The sequence below is a fragment of the Sinocyclocheilus anshuiensis genome, unplaced genomic scaffold (assembly GCF_001515605.1).
Source record: "Sinocyclocheilus anshuiensis isolate Anshui unplaced genomic scaffold, SAMN03320099.WGS_v1.1 scaffold1535, whole genome shotgun sequence".
Classification (NCBI taxonomy): domain Eukaryota; kingdom Metazoa; phylum Chordata; class Actinopteri; order Cypriniformes; family Cyprinidae; genus Sinocyclocheilus; species Sinocyclocheilus anshuiensis.
In genome coordinates, this window is record NW_015552639.1 from 38548 (window position 1) to 47530 (window position 8983).

Genomic DNA, 8983 nt, shown 5'->3' on the forward strand with positions numbered 1-8983 from the left:
TGTGTGTGTATATCTGTGTGTATATGTGTGTGTATATGTGTGGGTGTGTGTGTGTGTGTGTATATCTGTGTGTATATGTGTGTGTATATGTGTGGGTGTGTGTGTGTGTGTGTATATCTGTGTGTATATGTGTGTGTATATGTGTGGGTGTGTGTGTGTGTGTGTATATCTGTGTGTATATGTGTGTGTATATGTGTGGGTGTGTGTGTGTGTGTGTATATCTGTGTGTATATGTGTGTGTATATGTGTGGGTGTGTGTGTGTGTGTGTATATCTGTGTGTATATGTGTGTGTATATGTGTGGGTGTGTGTGTGTGTGTGTATATCTGTGTGTATATGTGTGTGTATATGTGTGGGTGTGTGTGTGTGTGTGTATATCTGTGTGTATATGTGTGTGTATATGTGTGGGTGTGTGTGTGTGTGTGTATATCTGTGTGTATATGTGTGTGTATATGTGTGGGTGTGTGTGTGTGTGTGTATATCTGTGTGTATATGTGTGTGTATATGTGTGGGTGTGTGTGTGTGTGTGTATATCTGTGTGTATATGTGTGTGTATATGTGTGGGTGTGTGTGTGTGTGTGTATATCTGTGTGTATATGTGTGTGTATATGTGTGGGTGTGTGTGTGTGTGTGTATATCTGTGTGTATATGTGTGTGTATATGTGTGGGTGTGTGTGTGTGTGTGTATATCTGTGTGTATATGTGTGTGTATATGTGTGGGTGTGTGTGTGTGTGTGTATATCTGTGTGTATATGTGTGTGTATATGTGTGGGTGTGTGTGTGTGTGTGTATATCTGTGTGTATATGTGTGTGTATATGTGTGGGTGTGTGTGTGTGTGTGTATATCTGTGTGTATATGTGTGTGTATATGTGTGGGTGTGTGTGTGTGTGTGTATATCTGTGTGTATATGTGTGTGTATATGTGTGGGTGTGTGTGTGTGTGTGTATATCTGTGTGTATATGTGTGTGTATATGTGTGGGTGTGTGTGTGTGTGTGTGTGAGAGAGATTATTCATTTATTATTTTATATATAATATATAGAAACACAATTCTATAGCAACAATATATAACCTCAGTGATGGCAGATCATTATGAATCATGAACCCCATGACAGTATTAGATTGTTTTAAGCAGAGGACACTAAATGTGCTTTCAGCTGATGTAGGATCCGTCGTGCTGGAATAAAACACGTCACGTCACAAACGATGAGCCTGACGACTGATTTCTGAAAGCAGAGAGAGAGCCGAGCACCTCTTTGGGAAAAATCTCTGAATAAGACATTTGTGGACCGAGAGAATATATCCCTGACCTCATGTTCACTCTCACCATCATCTAAATGTGATCTTTACACATCAATCTATAAAGACATTTAGAATATCAGGTGAAACCTGATTCTGCATCAATAATGCTGCATTGTCCTCACAAGACCTCATTACATTGCATGTTTAATTAAGCCAGTGACATTCACTTCTCATCCCAGAGATGAATGGGCTATATATTAGATTATTTTGTATTTATGTTCGAGATTTTGTGTAAAAGTTTCTTAGTATTTGATTGGACTGCAAAAGTTGAGTTATGATAAGTTCAAAATCGCAGTCAAATATGGCTAAAAATAGTATTAAAAATAGCACACTGCATACTCATACTTTAAAAAAACATGTTTATTGTTATACTTAATTTTTATTATATTAAACTTTTCAAACCGTAATAACATTGTTGCCACATGACCTGTGGAATCAAGTCATCTTGGATATGAATTTTGCTATTTTGTCCAATTGCATTTATTTATTTGTTATTTATTTTTACCAACAGTATTTTTTGATTATTGATTATATAGAGGTGGACGGTAACAAAGTGCGTTTACTTGATTATTGTACTTAAGTACACTTTTTAATTATCTGTGCTTTGCTTACGTATTATATTTTTTTCTGCAAACTTATGACTTTAACTTCACTACATTTGAAAGACAAATATCGTACTTTTCACTCCATTACATTTCTATACATTGTTGCCACATGACCTGTGGAATCAAGTCATCTTGGATATGAATTTTGCTATTTTGTCCAATTGCATTTATTTATTTGTTATTTATTTTTACCAACAGTATTTTTTGATTATTGATTATATAGAGGTGGACGGTAACAAAGTGCGTTTACTTGATTATTGTACTTAAGTACACTTTTTAATTATCTGTGCTTTGCTTACGTATTATATTTTTTTCTGCAAACTTATGACTTTAACTTCACTACATTTGAAAGACAAATATCGTACTTTTCACTCCACTACATTTCTATCCAGGTCCTCGAAGTAGAAAGTTCGACTGATATTTAATTTCTTCAGAAATTAAATATTGCAAATGAGATGAAAATGGTACAATGTGTTCTCTTTTAAAAACAAGTATTTTAAATGTTTAATTTCTATTCATTTAAAAAAGTTAAATAATAAACATACGAAATGGTAGTATGCTACATGGTTGCTTCATGACCTCATGTTTTATGTTGCATTGTGCAATGCATTGTGTGGCTTCCAGTCATCTTGGATATGAATGATCAGTTTTGTACAATTGAAAATGCATAAATAAATATGCATTTTCATAAATGCATATGCATAAATAAATATGCAATATGCCTTAACATATGTCAGTATAGTCAAATAATGAATCAAAACAATATTAAAAATCACATTTGCTTTCAAGGTCAAACATTTGCCTTGCATTGTAGGATGCAGTATCTCATGCAGTGTGCACTGTTCATTTTGGCAAATGTAGTAGACGACCTGATTATTTCATGCATACAGAAAATTCAGTATGCATACTGCTTTCTAGTATGCTGTTTGAATCAGAATCCTGCTGTATTGATTCAGACGCTGGAGCGTTTTGATACGTTTCTGGCTGTAAAGTGAAGCAGCTTTTGTTTTGACAGTACTTCTGTCAGCATTAAGTCATTCGCTCAGTTTTATCTCACTACAAAAACCCAAACGGCCTTTAGCTCACCTTGGCTGTGGGAACGTCACCTGTGGGCTACTCCACGCACCGGAGGAGCGATCGATGCAGCTGATGGATGTGAGAGCCGCTGGAGAATAAACTAGAGGGGGATTCGATCGGAGAGATGAGATTCACACGGCCTTCTGTCGCTGGAGGTGAGATGGAGCCTTTTTCAGTTTCCTAAACACATTATATGAAGAGATTATACTGTAAGTAATATGGTGCATTAACAGAAACTCTTCATATGTATTACATTTGGTTCCAGGATTATGCTGAAGTCTCTTTTTAAAGCAGGCAGGTTCACTCAGAGGTCATCGTGGTCCACTGAACAGTCAAGCATGTTTATCTGCTGATTCTGAATGAGGGAAACCAAACTCTCCAAATCACTTCCAAAAGCTTCTATTTCAGCAAAATAAGCCAAACTACGTTTATTTTACTGTGTGATGCTAACCTGTGCAAAACATACAATGATGATGAGGTGTTTTGGGTTGTTTTATATTTGATTATTTTAAAATTAAAATTTCTATTTAAATTTTAATTAATTTTGTTTTTTGTTTGTTTATTTATATATTTAATTTGTATTTATTTCATATGTTTATTAAAGAAAACTGTACTTTCATTCAGCAAATAATACAAATATTATTGAAGTAAAACATACTATTAAAATAATATTTATTTATTAGATTTGGTTTGTTTATTTATTTATGTATATTATTTTTATGTAATTTTTCTTTATTTAATTTTGTTTTCTTTTTTATTTATTTATTAAAGAAAATAGTACTTTTCTTCAGCAAATATGCAATAAAAAATCAAAAATGTCTATTCATTGAAGAATTCTGAAAAATAAAATGTATCAGTTTCCACAAAAATATGAAGCAGCACAACTGTTTTCAACATTAATAATAATCTAAAATGTTTCTTGAGCAGACACACAACAATATGTATAAATTTGATCGATTCATTTATTTATTTTTATTGATTAATTTATTAAAGAAAATAGTACTTTTACCCAGGAAAGATTCATTAAATTGACTGAACTTTATTCAACAAAGAATCCTGAAAAAACAAATGTATCACAATTTTCACAAAATATACCGGGCAGTACAACTGTTTTCAACATTGATAATAATCAGAAATGTTTCTTGAGCAGTAAATCAGCATATTAGAATGATTTCTGAAGATCATGTGACACTGAAGACTGGAGTAATGATGCTGAAAATGCAGCTTTGCATCACAGGAATAAATTACATTTTACAATATATTCACATAAAAAAACATTTATTTTAAATAGTAAAAATATTTTCATATTTTACTGTATTTTTGATCAAATAAATGCAGCCTTGCTAAGCAGATAAGACTTCTTCCAAAAACATTAAAAAATATCTCATTCTTATATTTTTGGTCAGCTAATGATGAGAATAATTAATTATGCGGTTTCATTTTCAAGACCTCACAACCCGTCCGTCATCTGAAGCATCATCTGGACCCTGTTACTGACCCTCATCTTTAACGCTGATGTGTGGAGGACACGCTGACCTTCAGCTATTTTCCAGCTCACAGGAGCACACCGGCGGTCAGGAGGGAGTGAAATCACAGGCTCCGCTTTAAGAGCTTTATAAGACAGATGTTCACATGCGCACCGGGACTAAACCAGGAGATCTCTGCACGCACACGCTCTCGGGGACGATAAGTGGGGCTGGCAGGCCTGGTCAACACCAGAGGGCTTGAGTTGACTCTTGGCTCTCATGAGTCGTTGAAGCATTGCTGCGTTAATCATTTTTGCATGATGTGATAATGAATCTTATCGCTCACGGGAAGATGCTTTTAAACGCAGAGGGCTGCCATAAATGAAAAGCACGCAATATACACAATCCAGAGCAACATTTAGGTTGTAGGCCTACTACTGTGTCCACAAATTTGCACAAAATTAAATGTTCAGTTTACACTTAACGCTAATCTTTCAAATGATCACCTTTATCATATTTATAGAATGAATAAATCAACTTTTGCTCCAGTCTGATATGAAACTTCCTGACGGTTTCTAGGTGAATCTCACAAAAACATGCCAAGGTTATATTTCAGCCCTAAAATCAAAAGACAAAAAAAAGTTATATTTTGCAAATATAATAGTTCTAGAGCCTTTTTTCTAGAACTATTACAATTTTTTATGTTTAGGTTATATTCTGTCCACAAATGAGTACAAAAATAAATGTTCAATTCATATATAAGCTGATCTTCCAAATGATCACTTTTGATCAAATTTACTTGAATAAAATAGCTAAAACCAGCCTTTTGCACCAGTCTGATTTCTAGGTGAAGTTCACCCCAGAAATCAAGACAAAAAGATGTTATAATTTTTGCACATTTCCTCTTAAAATTCTCATTAATGTGATGCTGCTAGATGTTTTATTTGTTCATGTTTGTTTGAACATCCAAACTTGTCATCATCTAGCTTTTGAGCGGGAGTAGCTATCTGTTTGGTCGACCAATGGCAGGCAGGGGGCGTGTTTATTATTTTTGCACTGCATCTTTAAATAATGTGTCATTGTTTTGTTCACATTACAGTAATGAGAATGAATTTTGCTTTGTGTTTTTATTTTTATTTTTTTTGCTTTATGGTATTTCATGAGTAAATTCTGTTTAAATCGACACTGTAACTTTTGGCCCTCTAGTGGTTTAAGCATAAAAATACAAGTTACTTGCGGATGAATATTGTTTTGGTCAGTCGTGCTTCGGCTCCGGTATTCCGCGCGGATGAATCTGACAGTAGACATAGTGACTATACCAGTCATATACTGTATATCAGATAAAGCTGGAAACTATAACCTGGCAAGGCTATTTATAGGCAAACAGACCAAAGTAGTAACTGGTTTAGAGGTCGTTACCAATATTATAGACATGTCAATGCACAGTAAATGTGATACTATTCAAACTATGTTGATTCGTGTTTTATGACGTAATGACAAAGTTACACTATATAACTTGTATGTAAATTAGCAATTTAAATAAGCAAGTACATCATAAAACCATGCATCTTCCAAACCCTTATATCACTATGGTTAGCCTATAATTATCTATATTTTAGAGTTGCCGGATGGACCGCGAAATTGCATACTTTTATCACTTCTCGGAGCGTGTTTACATAATATCTTTCATATGAAGTAAACGCACTCAGAAGAGTGATGAAAGTATGCCGTTTCCCGGGAAATCCTTCCCGACATCTCTAAAATATTAATAATAATTAAAGACTTAAGTTAGTGACATAAGGGTTGAAATATGGTATTATGATGTATCGTTAATTTTGAACAATAGTTTAGTGTAGCTTTAATTATCATTACGTGCAAAAGAATTCACAAGATCTTGGTCCTTAAATAGGCCTTAAGTAAAATATTTAATCTAGAAATATGACCTGAAAATGTCTTTGACGGGTTTTGTGAGATTCCACCCAAGAAAAGTTGTAGAATGGACGGTGAGAGACGGCACACTGTGACCACATCACAGCCAGACAGATCATAGCCGGAGGACAGACGCTGCGCTGCTGCTGTGGGACTCCAAGGACGGAGAGAGAATGAAGGTTGGGGAAACCACAGATGGTGACTCGATACCTGCAGGGAGGGAATCTAAAACTAAAATGAGCTTTGCCTTTGGTGCAGGAGATGATGATGATGATGATACCTGCTGCATTAGAAACCATGGGACAGTTTTCATATAGTGTGCTATTCTGTCGTCCATTGTGTGGAGGAGGACGGTGTGTTCATTTAGCTGCTGGGAACTATCACCATTTTACCCTTTAACAACGCTTTCAATGTACTGTATATGCTACAATTCTAAACTGAACGCGTCTGCTCTGCTCCATACAGCCAGGGTTGCCAGGTCTGCATGACAAAACTAACCCAATGGCCAGTCAAAAACAGCCCAAAATAGGGCAGTGGCCATATCCCAAATATCAAAACGGAAAATATGTCATTTCCATATACCGAAAATACATTTTACAGTCACTTTTTTTTTTCTTTCGGTTTTAAAGATGTTTTCTTTGGATTGTTTGACTACTCGAAAGAGAATACAGGAAAATATAACTTAATTTGTGTTTCCTGCTAGCTAAATTTCACATACGTAAACAAATATCTGCCTCTGAATCTCTCCTTTCTTTATTCAAAGTTGATCTAAATTTTATGTTAATCCTAAAGCAGTGAAAATTGCATCCCTATAACCATAGTTTAACAAAAAAAAAAACATGGTTACAGTACTTTTATTATAATAAAATCATGGTTGATTTTTGTAAGGGGAAAATATGACTCATGTTCAGTATTAGGATTTTCTAGAAAGATATTGTAATGATGTAGTTATTGTACTAATTTTGACATTTAGGCAATTTAGGAAGTAGGCTATAGTTTTATTAAATCTTGAGTATTAAAGTCATGTGAGAGACAGAGGGATATCAGGGCAAAATAAAGAGACTGAAAAGTAAAATGGAAGTGAAGGTGCAGCTTAGGAGAGAACTTTTAATCATTTTGTATGTCCCCAGCCTAAGGATTTAAACCTTTTTTTTATGTGATGGCCACACAAAAACAGGGTTGTCCATGTTTCCGAATTTGTTGTGGGTGTATGAGAAGGCCTGGATGAGTGTGAGATTTTCCGGCCTGAAATTTTGTCCCAGTCCGCCCCTGATGCGGAGTATTTAAATCTCTTATGAATGAGCACTTTCTGTTCACTTTTACTTTCGCTTTGGCGATCACATGCACTCTGTGTAAAGGGAGCACATCTTATAAGATCAGATATCTGTCAATCTGCTGAGCAGCAAATCCTTCAGCATCTGTCAGTCATCTCTCCTTACTCTCGACCCATGACTCCTGCAGCTCGTATTGGATGCAGGGTTGCCAAGTCCATGTTTTATTTTTGGAATTGGGCTACTGTTGCCATGGGTTGATTCCCCCCCGTGGGTTAAAGGTTTGAAATATTGCATAAATTACATTTGACTGGAATTTTTGTAACATTGAAACTTTTTGTATTGTACGCATTATAAACTGTCCCAGGTGAAAAACAAGTGCACTTCCATAATGTACTTAAAGTGCTCTATTTTCACGCACTAATTTTGTACTTAATATACGAAAAATTACTCTTTAGTACTTCTTAAGATCACCTATGTGTACTCAACTGTGCTATTTTGGGACACCATGAATATGAACTAAAATCCGCTTTTAACATACTTTTAAATACATTTTTACAGATAGTATGTTAAAAGTGCATTTTAGTTCATATTCATGGTGTCCCAAAATAGCAAAGTTGAGTACACTTGGATGATCTTAAGTTTATCTTAAGAAGTACTAAAGAATAATTTTTAGTATATTAAGTACAAAAGTAGTGCGCAAAAATAGAGCACTTTAAGTACATTATGGAAGTGCACTTGTTTTTCACCTGGGGTGGTAGATGTTAAGTTTTGTGAAAGATTGCCACTGGTAAGAAACCTTTTAGCTTTGTTTATGATCAGTCTGCATAACATTACATTTACAGTTAGATTTTGTCATTTGGCAGACGCTTTTATCCAAAGCGACTTACAAATGAGGACAATGGAAGCAATCAAAATCAACAAAAGGCCAATGATACACAAGTGCTATAACAAGTCTAAATTAGCTTAACGTAGTACACACAGCAAGGTTTTTTTTTTAAATTATATAATAAATAAAAAGAAAACCGATAGAATAGAAAAAGTAAAGAGCAAGCTAGTGTTAGAGGCCTTTTTGCTTTTGTTAATTGTATAATAAATAAAAAGAAATAGATAGAATACAAAAAGAATAGAGAAGCTAGTGTTAGTTTTTTTTTTTTTTTTTTTTTTTTTAAAAAAAAAAAAAAAAAAAAAACTCTAGCTTTCTATTCTACTTGTTTTTCTTTGTTTGTGTATATATATATATATATATATATATATACACACACACACCTTGCTACGTGTACTGCGTTAGGCTAACCGAGACTTGTCATTTGCACTTATATATTGTTGCTCATT

The 8983-nt window shown here is 34.4% G+C and overlaps 1 long non-coding RNA gene across 1 annotated transcript in view; it reads left to right on the forward strand.

Annotated features, from left to right (window-relative positions):
- LOC107666900 (uncharacterized) overlaps nt 1-3434 on the forward strand; it is a 7489-nt gene extending 4055 nt beyond the window's left edge. The window contains exons 2-3 of the long non-coding RNA XR_001631734.1: nt 2987-3137; nt 3248-3434. This is a non-coding gene — a long non-coding RNA (uncharacterized LOC107666900). The remainder of the gene's footprint in view (nt 1-2986; nt 3138-3247) is intronic.
- Nucleotides 3435-8983: the final 5549 nt, after the last annotated feature.